Genomic DNA, 20,022 nt, shown 5'->3' on the forward strand with positions numbered 1-20,022 from the left:
ATACGCATATGCCTGTGCATATAGATGTTTTTCTGTGTGATGTGAAGGTTATTATTAGTGGTTAAGAGTCGAATGAAAGAGCTTGTGTTAGACTTAGCCAGGTATCAAAAGAAGTCAGGATTAATTGCAAAGTTCCAGCCAGCAAAACCTGCAGAGCTTATGAGTTTGTTGTTAGTGAATGAATTCTAATGTTAAAAGACACCAATTTGTCTATCTTCGTTTCTAACAAAGTATGCTTATGACACTATTTAAAATGTTCACAATTGTCTCTACCACACACATTCTTCACAGAACGGAGTATAGGCATGACTCTCTTTGTGAAATGACTCTGTCCCCAATCCTAATTGACTAAGGTGGTGGAAACTTTTGGATTTTCTTCTAGTCAAGCTGATCAGAAGTAGAGATGAGAAAGGTGAGTTGGATGGTCATGGCTCCTTATTAGTAGGGAAGATCCGTTGGCATACAAACATACTATAATTGAGACTCAATATTTCTGTGATCTCACCTCCTCCCTTAAGATGTACTCATGGGAAAACATTTTGAATGACAATTTTGACCGTCCCCAACACCTGGATAATAGGCTTGTAGGACCTCACATTAGTAATTACACCCCCCAGGGAGACAGGCTGAAGCTTGTGGACCAGGAAGACAATGGGGGATCAGTAGCTTTGTCTCTTCCTTGACCTCCCACCGAGTTCCATCAAACTTGGATTTTGGAAACCCTGGCATGTGAGAGTCTTCTTTTGGGTTCTCTTTCAGGTTCATACATGACTGATGCCATTGTAGACAGATGTCTTCAAAGACGAAAGTTTTCTCTTTTCCTTGTAAGTTGATTCTATGGATTCTGAAATACCATCAGCCCTCATTCATTGTCACTCAACTCAAATTCCAACTCAGATTCATTTTACCAAGATTGGTCAACCTCTTAGAAGAGCCTGGAAAACTCATCTCAACTGTATCTTCTATTGCTTTTAGAAATGGTACACCTACTCATCACCCCCCTGCCCATGAGGATACAGACTTTTCTATTGCTTTATAGGCAGTCTTTCTCCACCTCTGAGCACAAGCTACCACTAACTGGCCACCTGCCATGGGGAATTAGTTTCTCCTGTTACACATCTTCACGAACATGAAATCATATGGTAAATGATCATTTATGTTTTGCTTCATTAATTTAATTATTTTATGATTCACTCACGTGGATTATAATTTTATTATTTACTTTTGTTATTGAACAATTTACCATAATTAATATGTCCTAATCCTGTGGATTATAATTTTTATTATTTACTTTTGTTATTGAACAATATAGCATAATTAATATGTCCTAATTACTTATTAACTCACTCATATGTGTGAGTTTTCAGCCACGATATAAAAAGGTGCTGTGAACATTTATTTTTCTCCTGGTGAACACCTAATGGTGCTCTTGAGAAATTGGATAGATGCCTGTTTAACTCTACAAAGCACTACATCGCTTCCCCAACTCTCTAGCACTACACAAGGGGTTCTGTCTACTGTATGTCTTTCCCAGGATTGGTTGTTGACAGATGTAAAATATCAGAAACTCTGATATACAGTGATGTGGAATTCTGATTTTATTTTGTATTTTGCTAATGGGTTATGATAAGAACAGCCTAAATCCACACTTGGAAAGTGTCTTTTAGACACAGTACCTAACACACAGAAGACCCTCAACAAATGTTTATTGGACTGATACAAATTAACACAGAAGATGCAGTTCATTATAGAGTTGGGTTTAAATTATTCCCTGAGATCCACAACAAAGCACCAAGGTGAGCTCCGGGAGTCCAGTCTAAAAGAGGGAAGAGGGATTATATGAGTAAGGGGGGTAAAAACCATGATGGGGAAGTCTACAGAGAAAACTGAACCAAGCTCATAGAAACTCTCAAAATGTAGACCGACAGCTGTGGAACCTGCATGGGACTGGACTAGGCCCTCTGCATATGGGAGAGAGCTGTGTAGCTTGGTCTGTTTGAGGGGCTCCTGGCAGTGTGATCTGGATGTATCCCTGGTGCATGAGCTGGCTTTCTGGATCCCATTACCAATGGTGAGATGCCTTGCTCACCTTTGATGCAGAAGGGAGGGGTTTGGTCCTGCCTCAACTGAATGTACCAGGTTTTGCAGTCTCTCCCATGGGAGAACTTACTCACTTGGAGGAGGGGATGGGGTGAGTTGGAGCGGGGGGTAGGGGTGGGGAACGCGGGGGGTGCGGTGGGAGGAGGGATGGGAGGGTGATCTGCGGTTGGTATGTAAAATGAATAAAAATATTTTTAAAATAAATAAATATATTATTCCTTGGCACTTATAAAGTACTGAGCAAGTTATCAACGGGTAGAATTAAAGACAATTCTTAAAAATAAGAGAACTGTGTATGTTCACTTCTGTCTACCAAATGCACTTCAGACAATTTGCCTAAAGGAACACAGGAAGTAGAACACGATAAGAACCCACATATCCTCATTCCTAATTGAATTCTCCTTATACTTAACTCTAGGCAAATTTAAAACATTGATTTCTTGATGTCATTTTATTGAATTTGTGTTTTGTGTGATTGCATTTTGCCATGATTATCTCTTCCTATTCAGCAGAACAAACTTAGCTCTGTGAAAAAAAATCTAACCATTCTCTAAAACTTATGTCCCTTCATGAAAACAAGTTACAATTTCCAAATATCTGATTGACAAGTGAATCTTAGGCATTTCAGAAGTCTTACATATCAGGTAGCATCTTTTGCTGCCTACATTATTATTATTTGATAATCAATGAGAGGTTGACCAATTCAGAGATGATTTGCCTTCTTAAAAAGTGCAATTCGAATTGGCTCTGAGTCCTGTGGTTGCACTTCACTGTGACTCAATAAGTTGTGCACGTGTAACTAATTGATGGACTGGGGCACTCGATAGCTAAGACTGGGGCATCAGTGCCATTTAAAATTTTTTTTTTGAAACAAGGAGCTAGCAAAGCACAATTTTTGAAGGTTCCTGGTTTTGCAAAGTTCAGATAAAGTTTGCTTGCAGCAACATTCTATTTAGACAAAGAAATACAGGAACCAGGCATTTTATTGTGGCACAGATGTTTGAAAACAGGAAACCTCTGTAAACATCCTTCCATCTGGCCATTTTCATTAACTTTTTAATAAACCAAACTAAAACAAAACATAAACACCTTTTCCTGTTATTTAAATGGGATAAAAAGGAAAACAAATGTCCTTTTTAGCCCCTGAGGCACGTTTAGGTCATTATTCATTTCTAACACAGTAACAAAGTGCATTACATCAGCAGTGCATTTGAAAGTCTGGAGTCTTCTTTGTATAACCTGTTTTTCATTAAATTACAGCATGTGATGAGCTCTGGCCTCTTCAATCACTGGGTAGACTCTGTGAAAATCACTGTAGTTTGTAGTCAATGTTCATTATTCCTCCAAGATTCTTTATTTTGGTAGTTTAATCACAGTTCTTGACAACTGTCTTGAAATTTAGAGATAAAAGTAATGTCTAAATGGGGTATCCCTAGTCACAAAAACAGCCAAGGAATGAACTGTCATTGAAAAAGATGGGTGGGCGTGGCCAAAGAGACTATATTACTGTTGGGATAATCTTTTTGTACACTGTGTAAAGTTGTGTCTCTATTTAACCTCACCTGCCTAAGGCACCTTCTGATTAATTTAATAAAAAGCTGAATGGCCAATAGCTAGGCAGGATAGGATAACCAGGACTTCTAGGTAGAAATAGGAGGTCTGGGAAAGAATCTGGGGCAGGAGATTCACCAGCCAGATGCGGAGGATGAACTGAGTACTGAGGAGAGGTAACAAGTCACATGGCAGAACATAGACATAACATAAATGAGTTAATTTAAGTTTTAAGAGCTAGTTAGGAACAAGCCTAAGCTAAGTCCGCACTTTCATAATTAATAAAAGTCTCCATATAGTTATTTGGGAGCTGGCCGTCCAAAGAAACACCTGCTACATATTACTTGAAAGAAATGCCTTAAAATGTTCCTGTTTTTCTCATTTATGAGTAGTTTGGTTGAAGGAATCAGGAAGTAAGGATTAATTCACTGGATACTTGATACCTGGTTGGCCCTATATCTGACAGTGTGTGTAGTGAGCTGTATGTGGTTGACACAGTTTATACTAAGAGTTATTGAATAGCCTCATTTATCCTTTACTATGGTCCTACAAAGGTTACAGTTGCATGCCGAAGATGAAGCCCTTTAGTTTGAATAGTTATATAGTAGCATAGGCCTACTTGAGTCAGGGAACTCAGAGCTGGACTGTTCCCAATGCCATGCAAGAGTGACACTAACATTTGGACAATTGATATGAATTTATGATTAAATTTTTATGAAACTTCTCAAATTCAACAAGCAGAGTAGATTTTTAGTTATCCTATATTTTTCAAAAGACTTAAACAGTTTTCAAATATTTGTCCCATTTTTGAACAGTTCAGAATAGGCTACTAAAATCTATTTGGAAAAATTTATTTGACTTAAGTCAATGACCTTATACTAACATATGCTTATTATCAGTGATACTTTAACATTTTTGCTTGTATATAAACTGCTTGTATTCTGAGCTGATGCTTCCACATAAAAAGCCTCATCTATATTAAAGATGCCAAAGAGTGGCATCTTGGGCTATTGTTTCCTCCTTAATAGCTGTTCATTGTCTGTGTGTTTGGTCTAACAGCTTTGCTACTATCAGATAAATTCTTTTTTTTTAAGAATAAATTTGTTTCTTTATTTTATATCCTGGCTGCAGTTCCCCTACCCTTCTCTTCTTCTAGTCCCTCCCTCCCCCTCTCTGTTCTTGCCCTCCAAACCACTCCTCCCCCATTTCTGTTCAGGAAAGGGCAGGTCTCCCATGGATATCAATAAAACATGCATATCAAGTTGCAATAAGACTAAGTACCTTCCCTTGTATTAAGGCTGGGCAAGGTGACCTAGTATGGGGAGTAGGGCCCCAAAAGCCAGTAAAAGAGTCAGAGACAGCCCCTATTCCCACTGTTAGGAGTCCCATAAGAGAACCAAGCTACACAACTGTAACATATGCAGAGTGCCTAGGTCAGTCCCATGCAGGCTCCCTGGTTGTTGGTTCAGACCTCTGTGAGCCCCTGTGAGCCCAGGTTAGTTGATTTTGGAATTTTCTTGTGTTGTCCTTGACCCCTCTGGCTCCTACAATCCTTTCTCCCTGTCTTCTGCAGGATCCCCTGAACTCTGCCTAATGTTTGGCTGTGGATCTACATCTGTTTCCATCAGTTGCTAGATAAAGCCTCTCTGATAACAATTGGGCTAGGCACCAATCTGGGCACAGGAGACAGCGAGTTCAGGCTAAGTATCCTTTATTGCTAGGACTTGTAACTGGGGTTATCCTTGTAGATTCCTGGGAGATTCACTTGCACGAGGTTTTTACCTGATCCTCCCCCTTTCCAGTAGTCTCTTTCAGTATTCTTCCCCCTCTGTTCCCTACAACCTGATTGCTTATGTTCCCATCCACACCCTCCTTCAGTCCACTCACAAAATCTCTTCTGTTTCCCCTTCCCAGGGAGATCTAGGTGGTCCCCCATAAACCCTCCTTGTTACTTAGTTTTTCTATGGATTGTAGCATGGTTATCCTTTATTTTACAGCTAATATCCACTTATGAGTAAGTGCATGCCATATTTGTCTTTCTCAATATGCGTTACCTCACTCAGGATGATTTGTTCTAGTTCCATTATTTGCCTTCAGATTTCCTGGTGTCCTTGTTTTTAACATCTGAGTAATGCTCCATTGTATAAATGTACTACATTTCTTTATCCATTCCTCAGTTGAGGGACATATAGGTTGTTTCCAGGTTCTGGCTGTTACAAATAAAGCTGCTATGAACATAGTTGAGCAAGTGTCCTTGTGGTAGGATGGAGTGTCCTTTGGATATATGCCCAAGAGCAGTATAGCTGGGTTTTGAGGTAGGTCGATTCCCAGGTTTTTGAGAAACGACCACACTGGCTTCCAACGTTTGCATTCCCACCAGCAGTGGAGGAGTGTTCCCCTTGCTCCACATCCTCAACAGCATGAGCTTAGCCATTCTGACAAGGTTAAGGTGAAATATGAATCATTTCGATAGGCAAATCCTATTGTAATGTATTACTAAGCCACCAGTTTCCACCAATATTCAGACTGATATTGTCATTAGATAGCATCTGAGGCCTACATCATAGATTTTCCCACTGCATTGTAACCCTAATGTTTCTACCAATATATTTGAAAAGTGCTTTGATTTATGGTTTTCTTATTTTGTAACTGTAAAAACATCATGAAACTGTTACCACATTGAAACATGGTACTTGAGGTTATCTGATCCATGGACACTGATATTTGACTGCAGAAGAAACTTCTTCTCTTAGAGATGAATGTTGTGCTGTGATGATGGCAGCTCTTGGTGCTCATTTTGGGGCCCTTGTGACAATCCACTTTGACCAAAGTCATCCAGATGGGTACCAAGTACCAGCACCGGCACCTTGTCCTCACTTTTCTGATGCTTGTCTCCTGGGTAGATGTTGGTGAGTTCTTTCTGAAGGTTGGTTTTTTTTTCTACAGTCCACTGTTTCATTCTGAACTGGCTGTTTGGGTGTGATTTTTGTTATTTATCCTATTTTGCTTGTATTCTGAGCCTTTGGGTTCAGAGCCTTTGATTCATTTGTATTTTCAAAATTTTGTTTCTGACATTCAGTCCTTTATCCCAACACCCCTCCAGTATCTACTTCTGCATTTGTCTGTGACTGCTTCTGCTTTCTGCCGCGTTGCCACCTTAAGTTTGATTTCAAAGATGCTGAAAAGAAGGGTCCTTCTTCCCTTCATCCCAACATGGCTGAGGTTTCAAGGAGAACATTCCACAGACCCTCCTCCCCCATTATACTGTACTCCTAGGTTGGAAGGAACTTCATTGGCGCACCTGGGGACACACACGGAACAGTTGGTCACCCAGGGTTGTGAGCACCCCCAGGTTCTTGTAAATGTTTAGAATAAGCTGATGACACAGTTTGGAGGAACCAATGTCAGCATGAGCACTGAGGGAGCTACTTCCAGAGGCAACACACCAATGTGATCCAAAACTCATATATCCCTGTGCGTAGCGTGAAGAATCTTGCAAGTTTTAGGAGAAAATGGGAAACAGAGATACAAGAAAGGCTGGCATATTTGGAAATAAATCACAGTTTGGAACTCTGGCTGTTTTTAAGCTTGGTAACTATGCCAGTTCAACAAATATTTGGAAATCAAATGGGAAAATCTAACTGAAGATATTTTGGCATATGTCTGTCAGTGGGGGAACACTCTTTGAGAGCAAAGAATGACATTTTCTTCACACACTGTCTTAGGGTTTCTATTGTTGTGAAGAGACATGCAACATTTATGAAGAAAACATTTAATCGAGGGGGCTCATTTACAGTTTCAAAGGTTCAGCCCATTATTATCACGGCTGGGAGCATGGTAGCATGCAGGAAGATGTGGTGCTGGAGGAGTAGCTGAGAGTCCTACACCTTCCAGGCAACAAGAAATGAACTGAGACACTGAGCAGCATCCTGAGCATCGGAAGCCTCAAAGCCTGCCCTACAGTGACACACTTCCTCCAACAACGCCATACCCCACTCCAACAAAGCCACACCTCGTAATTGTGCCACTGCCTGTGAGATTATGGGAACCAATTACATTCAAACTACCACACACACCGTCAACATTTGCACTCATGAGAGGAGAGTTGTGCTGCCTCCCAGAGCCTCACCTTGTAGGGGAAGGCTTTGCCTATTTCCCATGGGCCTGAAGCATTCGAGTCCTTGGCATGCCCATGCCCATGTTGAACACATACTAAACTCAGGACTTCACTTACTCCCTATATCGCCACCTTTATTACTTATTTGATATTCAGGATGGATCCTCAGTTCACTGCAATGCTGAACACCAGTCTGTAAGGATGCTAAGAGGGAAGATCCCAGCAGCCTCTGTGCCCAACCAGAAACATCATTAACACGCCTTTAATCCCAGCACTTGGGAGGCAGAGCCTGGCGGATCTCTGTGAGTTCGAGGCCAGCCTGGTCTCCAAAGCAAGTTCCAGGAAAGGTGCAAAGCTACACAGAGAAACCCTGTCTCGAAAAACCAAAAAGAAAAAAAAAAAATTAACAAGTTTAAGCAGTTAAAGCCTTGAATACGGCAAGGATTGTCTCTGTTGTATTAGTAGGAGACCAGGCTGATGGCAAGCCTTTTGCTCTTCAAGGATATGCCAAAGTAAATGGGCCACATCCATGTCATCTTTACTGTGGGTCCAAGCACCCAGAAGGCGGGTCTCAAATATATCTGATGTCATAAGGCACTCAGATGTGTTGGTAGTCTGTGCGACATATTAATCCTGTCTAAATTGCAGGGCTCTAGTTTAACACTTTAATCGATCTCACCAGGACTCTAACCAATTTGAACAGTACCCCACCTTCACCCCTAACGGAGGGAGTCATTAGTATAAACAAGTATGGAAAGATGTGGCCAAGCCACTGTATGGAAAATCACAGAACCAGCAGGCCTCTTCCCTGACAGGGATTATCTGCATGAATACAATTATCAGACACACCAGAAATATAGCCTCTGGGTTATTTGGGTCGGGTTGTTAAAGTAAACCAGGTAGCATCTAATGCAGCTAAGATTTCTTTCCCTTCGGCTACATCCGCCTCTATCAGACTTATCCCGCTTCAAGTGCTGTTGGCCACCTTCTCCCCACTGGCCACTGGAGCCACCAAGGTGCAGCCAGCCCCAGTGGCGCCAAGACAGTGCGTGCTCCGGCAGGATTGGCTGGCTACCAGTGCACTCTGCTGGACACGGCCAGCTCACCAGGTGTCCGTACCCTGTCGGCAGGCCGGTCACTTGCCCATTCCACTCCATTGTCACCTGTGCCCCGCTCATTTTTAGTCAAATGTAACATGAAAGCAACGAAGCCGAGAGCAAAGCCGGGGATGCACCGGAGCCCCTCACCCCTTGATTTATCTATATTCAACTTATGATGTTCCCTGAAAATCAAGGGCATCCCTCCAGAACACAGCCCAAGAGCTCACGGGGCAAGGCCTCCATTGGTTTCCCAAATTCTCCCCAAAGCACTGACTGATGTAACCGCCCATCTCTAGACTCCACTTGTCCACGATTTACATCCGGTGCTTAGAATCTCGCTCCTTTCCTTTAACTGTACCATGTGTTCAACTTTGATTTGCGTGCTTCTCCCAGGAGCTCATCCTCCTCTGCTCAACGCAGGTTCCCTACCCACCGTCCGGGGCCACTTGGCTGCCTCCTGGTACTCCTCCTAGGATTATCCTAAGCGGGGCCCTCGAGAGGAAGAAGAAATGATAGACACACGACCCGGAAAATGTGGGGTCACATGGTCTGGACTCTGATGGGAAAAGCCAAATACAGGTGTCTTCCTCTGCTGGCTCGTTTTTAAACAGGGGAAGATCTCAACCACGGTCTACACACCGAGCTTGGCTGTGTGACTTCAATGGGCCTTTCTTACGTGTCACATACACAGGAAAACCGTTCTACTCTGTTTGTACTGGAAGCACACCCTGACTGACGGCAATCCGATTATATTTTCAAGTGGTCATTGTTTCCACTCAGCTGTTTTCTGTGTTTTAGTTTGAGTCTAAAACATGGGGGGAAACTCAACCTCCTCCTAAGATTCCTGCAGATAACAGAATTGTAAAATCTGTGGTCACTTCTTTCCTCATTTTTCATCGATGGAACTGGATTTGTTTTTCCAGTAACATCCAATTTAAGGTGTGTGTGCGTGCGTGCGTGAGTGCGCGTGTGTATTCACATTCTAGTGTGACCTCTAAACATACAGTTATGACGTTTGATATAGAAACTACTTCCTGGCTGCGTGTGCTCTTGTTAAGCTGCGCAGAACACATCACAAAACAGAGACCACCGCTCACAGACGCAAACAGCAAGAGTGTTGTTTATTCCAGCATGCTGGGGTCCGTGAGCCAGACAATGAAATGGCTGTGACCCGGAATGGAGTGTGCAGGCTCCTTTTATAGGCAGCCAGGAGGGGGAATGAGGTCATCCTGAACATGATTGGCTGGGGCGTCTCTTCCCGCTTTAAGTGGGTACAGAAAACAAAACAGAAACTGAGTCCTAACAGGCTGCAGAAACAGAAACTGAAACTAAGTTAAACTCAGGCCTAGCGGAGGCCGTGGTCTGGAGAAGCCTAGCTTGGTGCTGCTGGGGCCCCTCACTCTCTTCCTCTACCTCTGTATTGCTGTCTCTTTACAAAAACAGATTTTTCAAGGTCCTTGCCTTGGCCAAACGTTTGTAGACTAGAAATCTGAAAAACAGTCATTTTTTTAAAATATATATTTTATTTTACAATACCATTCAGTTCTACATATCAGCCATGGGTTCCCCTATCTCCCCCCTCCCACCCCCTCCCCTTAACCCCAGCCTACCCTCCATTCCCACCTCCTCCAGTCAGTCCAGGCAGGTCCAGTCTCTTCCTCCCAGACTGAGCCAAGTGTCCCTGCATAAGCTCCAGGTTTCAAACAGCCAACTCATGCAATGAGCACAGGACTTGGTCCCACTGCCTAGTTGCCTCCCAAACTGATCAAGCCAATCAACTGTCTCACCTTGTCCTTCAACCTCTGCTCCTGAATCTTCCAAACATGGTATTGATGGGCACAGATTGCTTGGCAGTTTCCAATCAAGTTTCTATCTCTCCTTCACATTGTTGGAAATTCTTTCAGTTTTACCGTCTGTCTGGTGCTCAGTCTCAAGACCACAGCCCCAAGTGTAATAGGCAGAAGGCAGTACCCACAATAGAAGAGAAAGATGGAAGAAAGACCACTACTCCCTGGCAATCATATTTTATCCCAACGCTAAGTTTATATGTTTCTTACTGAGTAAAAATTTTACTTGCCAAATATCTACCATCATAGCTGCCTTAGTTGGGGTTTTTTATTGCTGCAAAGACATACCATGAGCATGGAAACTCTTATAAAGAACTATTTAATTGGGGGGGGGGCTTGCTTACAGTTTCAGAGGTTCAGTCCATTGTCATCATGGCGGGGTGTGCAGGCAGATGCACTGCTGGAGCTGAGAGCCGTACATCTTGACTCAGAGGAAACAGGAAGTCGACTGACTGTCATACTGAGTGAAGCTTGAGAAAAGAGACCTCAAAGCCTGCCCTCCACAGTGGCACACTTCCTCCAACAAGGCCACGCCTCCTAATAGTGCCACTCCCATTGGGGGCCATTTTCTTTCAAACCACCAAAATAGCAATAGGAAAATTCCTATTCAAAAAGATTATTCTGGTTTGATGAGATGACTCATCAGGTCAAGGGCTATAACACAAGCCTGGCAACCTGAACTCAATCCCCCAAATCCACATCAAATTAGAAAGAGAGGGGCTGGTGAGATGGCTCAGCAATTAAGAGCATTTCTGGTCTTACAGAGGACCTGGGTGTAACCACATTGTGGCTCACAATCATCACACCTTCAGTTCTGGGAGATCCAAGGCCTCTTCTAGTTTTTGAAGGTACCAATCACACATTTGGTGCAGATACATACATGCAAACAAAAACACTCATACACATTAAAAATAACTTTTTTTCTTTGGTTTTTTGGAGACAAGATCTCTCTGTGTAGCTTTGTGCCTCTCCTGGAACTCTCACAAATATCCACCTGGCTCTGCCTCCCCAGTGCTGGGATTAAAGGCGTGTGCCACCACCGCCCAACAAAAACTTTTTTAAAATGTAGAAATAGAAAACACAGATCCTCTGATTCCTATTTGTGCATTAAAACATTCATGTACCCACCCACATCATTCACACACACAATAATTATAAATAAAAATTTTAAAAAGAATTATTCTTACTTGTGGCATTTCCACTAAATTACATAGTAATGGTGAAACTTACTTTAGTAGGCAAATCTTTAAATCCGTTGGTATAATTTAGCCTATTGTACTAAATTTTTGTTGTGACTGTGACCTTCAGTTCTCTAGATGGTTTATTAAATTAACAAATGACACCAATTGTCAAATTTGCTAGAGTGTTAGGATTTGTTAATGCAAGTCTTACCCACTAGTTCCTATAATTAAAGATCTTTACCTTTTGGAAAACATAATCTACTCATAAAATCAGTAATGAATACCCACTAAAAAACAGACTTTAGAAGCCATCTATAATAAAGGGAGACACCCTTATATTATTATAATGAATTTTTTAAAACTCATAGATAACTAAAAATAAGAATTAGATGCAGAGTTTTTCAACAATGAAAGGAGATGAATAACTAGAAAAACAGGAGTTCAAACCAGGTGACTTCATCACTTGGGCAAAAGACGCATATCAGACTCCTTCCAGCCTTGAGAGAAAGGACTGTGTGAGGTCTTTCAGGTTTCCCTCGCCTACAACTGCAGGGAAATAAGTTCCATTGTTCATGTTGCTCATTTCAACTTTGTGCCTACTTCTGAAAACCACATCGGACTTCACGCAAAGTTCCCTGTTGACTTCTGAAAAGCCGGGTGAAACTCATCTTCAGCTGTTTTGACGAGTGAGTGCCTCAAGTAACCCTCGGAACCCACTCAACAACATTTCTACCAATTCTCACTTTATTGCATTTCTTAATTCTTTTCAATTTAGATACTGCAAACACTGCCTGGGGTTATTTGAAGTTTCCTTTGGCATATTCATAAGTGATGGAAATAATACTAATTTCAGTTTTGGTAAAACTACAAATGAGTATGATTGTGTTCTAATGTTGATTTTATGCCGTTATGACTGTTTGCTCACACTCCGCCTACCCCACTTGAAACAGGATTTTATGTTTACAAGGGTCAAAATTTTTTATGGCTTCCATAAAAATGATCCTCATTATTCAATATTATTTGGTTCAAGAAAAAGTCCACTGTTTAAATTGGCAAAAAACTTAAAGTAAGTTTTTCAAAAGGAGCTCCATTTGGAACATATCCATCTTAAATACAAACTCTTAGAGCCAAAGCACAGAGACTTTTTCTTACTAAGACCAAGGGGAAGAATGTTGACTTGGGACAGCCGGTTGCACTCGGTTCTATTACTTACATTAAAAGTGCTAATAGGCAGCGAAGGCTGTGGAAAGCCCTTTGGCATGCTCAGGCTTCTGATTACTTTATAAAGTAACTTTAACTCCACTGGATCTTGTTAATGATACCTGATGATTTAGGCCAAAACTTTTTCTCCACATCGAGAGGCATGGATCTCCAACAACAGCATTCATGGTGTTTTGATTAAATGAGTCCTTAAGGTGTCCTATAATATGGTTAGGTGAGGCTTAAAGGATTCCTCAGTATTTATATTTTACCAATGAAAAGTTCATGAGTAATATTGCAAAGCTGCACCTGTTAAGGGTTCCATTTCCTCTTCTGGTTGTGGAATAATGTAGAAGTTAGCTGTGCTCTCCTCCATGCCAGACTTCCATCCCTGCCAACAGTACTCATACATGGGAAAGTAGTGTTTTAAAATGATAGTTGATTATTACCTGATTTCTGTAATACCAAAATAATAGGACAAATGGAATTATTAGTCACAAATAATGGCTATAATAATTCAGATATTAAAGACAACCTTTTGTAAAACTATGGTTCACCATTCCACATGAGATAACATCCATGATATCTACAATATCAAAGCAACCAAAAGGAAAGCTAGAATTAAAAGATAATAATTTATTTAAAATACTGCAAATATTTAACAAATGTTCTATAAAGTACAAACAGCTCTGAGCACAGGACAAAACAAGAGAGTCAACTTACTTCAAGTATGATTTTTGATAGGTTAAAATTTCTCGTTCCAGTCGGGAGGTGGTGGCGCATGCCTTTAATCCCAGCACTCGGGAGGCAGAGGCAGGCCAAAAAAAAAATTTTTTTTTTTCTCATTCCCTCAGACATAGTGGTGCACACCAATTCCAGGGAGGCAGAGGCAGGCAGATCTCTTTGAGTTCAGGCCATCGTAGTCTCTATAGTTAGTTCCAAGGACAGCCAGTGATATGTAGTGATACCTGAAAAAACAAACAAACAAACAAACAAAAAACAAAAACAAAAACAAAAAAAAACCCACCTTATTTGCTGTTTTCCCTTTTTTTTCCCCCCTGGTTTTTGAGACAAGGTTTGAGACAGGGTTTCTCTGTGTATCTTTGGAGCCTGTCCTGGAACTCGCTCTGTAGCCCAGGCTGGCCTCAAACTCACAGAGATCCACCTGCCTCTGCCTCCCAAGTGCTGGCATTAAAGGTGTGCGCCACCACCGCCTGGCTTTGTGTTTGCTTCTTTAGACCATACTGTGCTCTTGTTTAACTTGAGCCATACTCCTCTTGCATTTATATGTCACATGTAAATGCTATGTTGGATACGGAGTGCAGAAAAATAAGGAGAATAAATCATACCGGCGTGTCTGGATTGTAATGACTGGCGTGGTGGTTCGAATGGGAAAATGTCTCTCACAGGCTCACATATTCGAATACCGAGTACTAAGTCGGTGGCGCTGTTTGGGGAGGTTGTACCACCTTTAGAAGGTGGGGTGGAGCCTCCTGGAGGAAGTACGTCACGGGGTGGGGGGGAGGGCTTTAAGGCTTCATAACCTTGCTCTCCATCCAGGTGACTCTCCCTGCTTTTTGTGTGAGGATGGGCTTTCCCAGCTTTCTGCTTGAACGGTGACATTTTGGTATCTTAAGACACTTGTCTTTTAAAGTGTCACTAAAATTGGAGCTGGGAGGGCTGAGAATCACAAAGTTAAAAAAGGAATTGCTTAAAAGGGGTCAGGATCCATCCTCTAACAAGCAGGAATGGGGGCGGGGCAGGGGAGTCCTGTCTGGAAGGCAGCAAGTCATAAATACCTTGCGATACAATGATCTTTCTTAACAGTGATAATAAACCCACCCCATCCCGCTTCACCATCTTATCTCATTTACTTTCAAAACCTTATTAGATTTTTTTTTTTCCCCCGTAAAAGTCACTTTAGCCATGTGATGATACTGGGAATTTTTATTTTTTCCGTGAAAAAAGTTACCTTAAGTACTAATTCTTTCTTACTCCACCTTTTGATTTGGTAAAACTTCAAACTCAGGTAGACATGGTGGTTCATGCCTATCATGCTAGCACTTGAGAATCGGGAGTTCAAGGTCATCCTTGACTACACAATGATGACTGATGCCAGCTGAGGGTACATGAGACTCCCTCTCAAACACAAACGACCTTTCAAAAGTGCAGAAAGAGAGTAAGAATAGTGTGAGGAATACACAATTACCTCTCTACTTAGTGTCGTCGCTTGTTACATTTCTCTGTATTTCTCTCTCATTCTCTGTATACACATATATACTTACATACAATCATGTAGGCATACATGTTTACAAGCTGACATGTATGTGCAGGTATTTACATGAGCACAAGTACATCAATATTACCTTTGTGACTAAACTGTTTGTGAGAAAGTTTAGACCTCATCACACTTTTGACATAATTCTTCCATCAGTATTTTATAAAGCATGCGAACACTCTCTGTGTCAGGAAAACTATAACATTCAACATTTAACTGTGACGAAATTATACTCAGTGTATGGCTCATCTAAATATTTCCATTGTCCTGGCAATACCCTTTCTCTATGGCTTCCCCCCTCACATCCTTAATCCAATCAAACACGAAGCCTTGTATTCAGTTTGTGGAGACAACCCCTCCTTGGGAGCCCAGGTCTGCTCTACTCCACCAGGGAATGATGTCATCTGCCAGAGCCTGCTGGTCTGGTCGGATTCACAGACTGCAGGAAGTGTGGCATTGGCTGGAACTATTGTTCCCCAGCAACAGCTAATGGGATGACAAGGTCACCATTGGCCCTGGGGACTGAGGCAGAGCTCTGTGGCCGGCCCCATACAAGCCATAGCCTGGCTGACTTTTGCTCTTAGCCAGACCTGCTCATTTCCAGGCCTGCTTCTCCAGGGAATGCCTGGAAGACGTGGCTCGGTGCCACAGGGTTCACTTTTAGGAAAGCCAGGCTCAGAAACTGGCCCAGCCTCTTTGGTGCCTTTTTGGCTATTCCTTTTTATGAACTGTTTTTAGTTACAGTTTTTTGTTTTCATGATTAGAGTTCCTTAGGAAACTTGGCAAGAAGACTATAGTGTGAACTATGTATTTCTTTTATTTATTTGTTTATTTTATTTTTGAGAGAATCTTATTTTGTACCCGGGCTGGTCTAGAACTCATAATTCTCCTGCCTCAGCTTCCTGAGTTCTGGGATGAGAACTATGCACTAATGTTATGAGGTGCCCACCCGAGGAGACTACTTGGGCAGGGGTTTAAGCCAATAGAAAGTCTTTGTTAGCCCCCTGGTGACTACACTGGCTGTTCAGGGTCCCAGTACAGCCCCAAGGTGAGCTTGTAAATGCAAAGTCCACATCCTTGGCTGACACACCCCAGTTAGTAAGAACAGTTAGCCACAATCAGAACTACAGAGACTAAAGAGCAATGCTAGTACATTTTGGAGCTTTCCTAGAACTATGGTCTTTGATAGAATAGGTCCTTGTTCTCATCTTGGCCAGTGGGGCTGCCTGTGTGCGGGGGTTCCATGGCCTGAGAGGTACCTCCATCATAGTGCCAGTTGTGCCAGTGTGTCTGGGTGCCTGGTACACTAATGTTCTCTATTTCTGCCTCCTCTTTCCCCTCCTCCTTTTCTTCTTTGGAAGCCCTTTTAGAAAAGTTTACTAGATGCTCAAGACATAAAAATGATCTTCCAAAAGATATTGGTGGTGTCTGACCTCTTTTAGTTTACATAATATTTATAAGATTTGATTTAGGACAGAATTATCTAGGACATGTTCCCTGGAGTTTGCATTCTACAGAATAAAAAGATTTTTATAGTTAATTTAAAAATATTTGATAATTACATACACATAGACACACACAACACACACACACACACACACACACACACACACACACACACACCATTCATGGTTTTGTAGTTGAGGATACAAACTTTGAATTTGTATTCAAATTCAAATGACCACCATGCCTGCCACTTGCAGCGACACCTCCCATCCCACAATGGACTCTAATCCCTCTGGAACTGTAATCCCAAGTAAACTCTCCCTTCTGTAAATTGCCTTGGTGTTTTATCCCCGCAATAGAAAAGTGACTCGTATAAAGAGGGACTAGGCGTGAAGGGGAAAAAGCCAGCAGGAGAGAGAGAGCAAGGAGAGAGGAACCGGCATGGTTGTGATAACAGTGCATTGTACGGAATTACTACAGGTAGGTAACTTTGTACTTAAACCTTTAGCATAATGGGGCTGTAAGATGGCTCTGTGAGCAAAGACATTTCCTGTGATACAAGCCTGACTACCTGAGTTCTAACTTCTAGTCAAACATGAATTTGTGAGGAAGATGAACAAGGCATACTGAATAAAACTGTGCTTTTGGAATATTTTACCTCTTTTCATACTACACGGATTATTTGTGATTGACATTTTTAAACTGAACTTTTTACTTTTGCAGTTATATGAAAACAACTGGACCCCGCTTCCTGTGTTCTTCCAGCATGCGTGGTTCTTGGCTGACACTAACTCCTTAACTCTGTAACTGAAACTGCTTAAGATTTTTGTTTGGAATGTCTGCCAGTTTCCTTATATACATTTCTTGTAATGAGCAGTAGTGGAGTTTATCTTTTGATATAACCTAATTGTAGGAGTCTTGCTAGGGTAAGGCGTGTGCACTTACCATGCTGGGCGACACCTGCTCATGTGCTCCTGACCCCTGATGTTGCTCCAAGCCTTCATGTGTATGCTATGCTCTCCTGGGACAGTTACTGATCTTGAGCAGATTGCAGCAGAAAAGACGCTTCAAACAGTGTCACAGTAGCATCACTTATGGCAGCAAAAAGGTGGGAGCAACTGCCTGTGACAGATGAATGTGTAAGTGAGATACGCACTCAATGTGTTTACTACGCCAAACAGATTCAATATGAAGGAGGAGTGAGGAGCTAGAGAGATGGCTCAGCAGGTAAGAACACTGACTGCCTTTGCAGAGGACCCAGGTTTGATTCCCAGCACCCACATGGCAGCTCACAACTGTATGTAACTCCAGTTCCAAAGGATCTAATGCCCTCTTCTGGCTTCTCTGGGCTCCAGGCATGCAAATGGTGTACAGACAGACAGACAGGCAAAACGCTTATACACATAAAAATAAAATAACTTTAAAAGGAATGGAAGAAATTAATAACTGAGAGGGGATAGGATAAAATTATTCCCAAGAACGGAAATGCTTATCTTTCTAGTTCAAAGGGACGAGCCCCATGAGATCACTAAAATGTGCTTCATAGATTCTTCCAAAATGAGGTACCCAGAGGGAGAGTTAGGTGCCTAGTCTATAAATGACAAGCTTAGACATTCTACGGGCAACAACAAGAACAAAAGAATCCAGACTGAGGTGAGAGGGAAAACTTCGGAAATCAGTTGAGTAGTCACCGGTATAAAACTGATAATCAGAGAGGAGTTGGACTTTTGACATCCATTGTGTCTTCAATAGGATACAAATGACCATCGGGATAGACAGCAAAATCAACAGACCAAGGGGAAAGTAGTGGAGATACGGAGACTGCGGACAGACTTGCGAGTCTTGCAGCAGAAGGAGGTGTTTCCGGCAGAGGCCGACAGCATTGGTGAGGGACACAGCCAGGGATATTTGTCTGCTACAAGCACTAATCTTGCAAGCCGTGTGCTCCATGAAGTTCACAGCAACACAGTAGATGTTTTCTACATTATAAGATCATCTTCTTGGCAAAAGACAGTCTTCCTGATAGGAGTTGTTGTTTAGTGGAATCCATACATTCTGCCCAAAGTGTATGTTGTTTGGTTTCTTAATGACCAGAGTTTAGCTTTGGGAAGAAAGGTTCTTGTTTTAGAAATGGGGAGTGGAGGAGGTCAGAAATGTCAGATGTCGAAAGAGGCCAAAGAAAGTCAAAATGGAAAAATATAATATGCAGCAAAAAAGCTACTGGAACTCTGTAAGATGCAGGGATGAGTATTCTGATGTAGGACAAGGACATTAGTAGATGCTAAGAAAGGGGAATGAGCTCAAACATTTCTTCTACCTCTAGAGAAGTTTGGAAATTAGAACATTTTGTGTGTGTGTGTGTGTGTGTGTGTGTGTGTGTGTGTGTGTGTGTATGCATGAGTGTGTATGTGTGTGTGCATGTGTGTTTGTATGTGTGCTCACATTTGACTGGGTGTGTGTATATGTTTGTGCATGCATGAGTGTGCATGTGCATTTGTGCAGGCATGCCATTCTGTATTTTTTCCTCCTGTGTCCTACTTCTTCCAATGCCTAATGTTCTTTAGAGAAATGGAATTCTGCTGACAGTCTTGTCTTCCCGCTGTCACTGTGCCCAAGCAGACAGCAGGAGTCTCTTTTTATTTATGCCACGGTGCTGACAGTGAGAGGTAGATGCATGAGAATTCTCCTGCAGTCTGTCACACTATGATGAAACCAAGCTATCCATAAAAAGGCTGTTCAGAAAATAACATTGTCAGTGCAGAGCTTGGAAATGGGGCTGAGGAGCATGAAGCGCCAGTCAACCAGCAGTGAAAGAAACAAGTGGAAACTTGTCTGGAAAAGCTTAGAGCCCCGTAAAAACACCTGTTGCTGAAGGACATTCCCACCTTGCTGGGCTAGGGCAGACCAGAGTCGTTCCAAGGATGAAGCACCCAGCACTGTCATCACAGGGATGGAGAGATGTCTTAGAGGTGAAGAGCACTGGCTGTTGGTCCAGAGGATCCAGGATGGACTCCCAGCACATACATGATGACTCACAACTGTCTGGATTTCCACTTCCAGGGCAACTGATGCACTCTCTGGCTTCCCTGAGCATCAGGCACATAGATGTGGTGAACAGACAGACAGACAGACAAGATGTCCTTACACACAAAATAAAATAAACACTAATAACAATCTCATTATATCACAAATGCCAGTATCA

This window comes from Peromyscus leucopus, chromosome 4 (genome assembly GCF_004664715.2).
Source record: "Peromyscus leucopus breed LL Stock chromosome 4, UCI_PerLeu_2.1, whole genome shotgun sequence".
NCBI classification, from domain to species: domain Eukaryota; kingdom Metazoa; phylum Chordata; class Mammalia; order Rodentia; family Cricetidae; genus Peromyscus; species Peromyscus leucopus.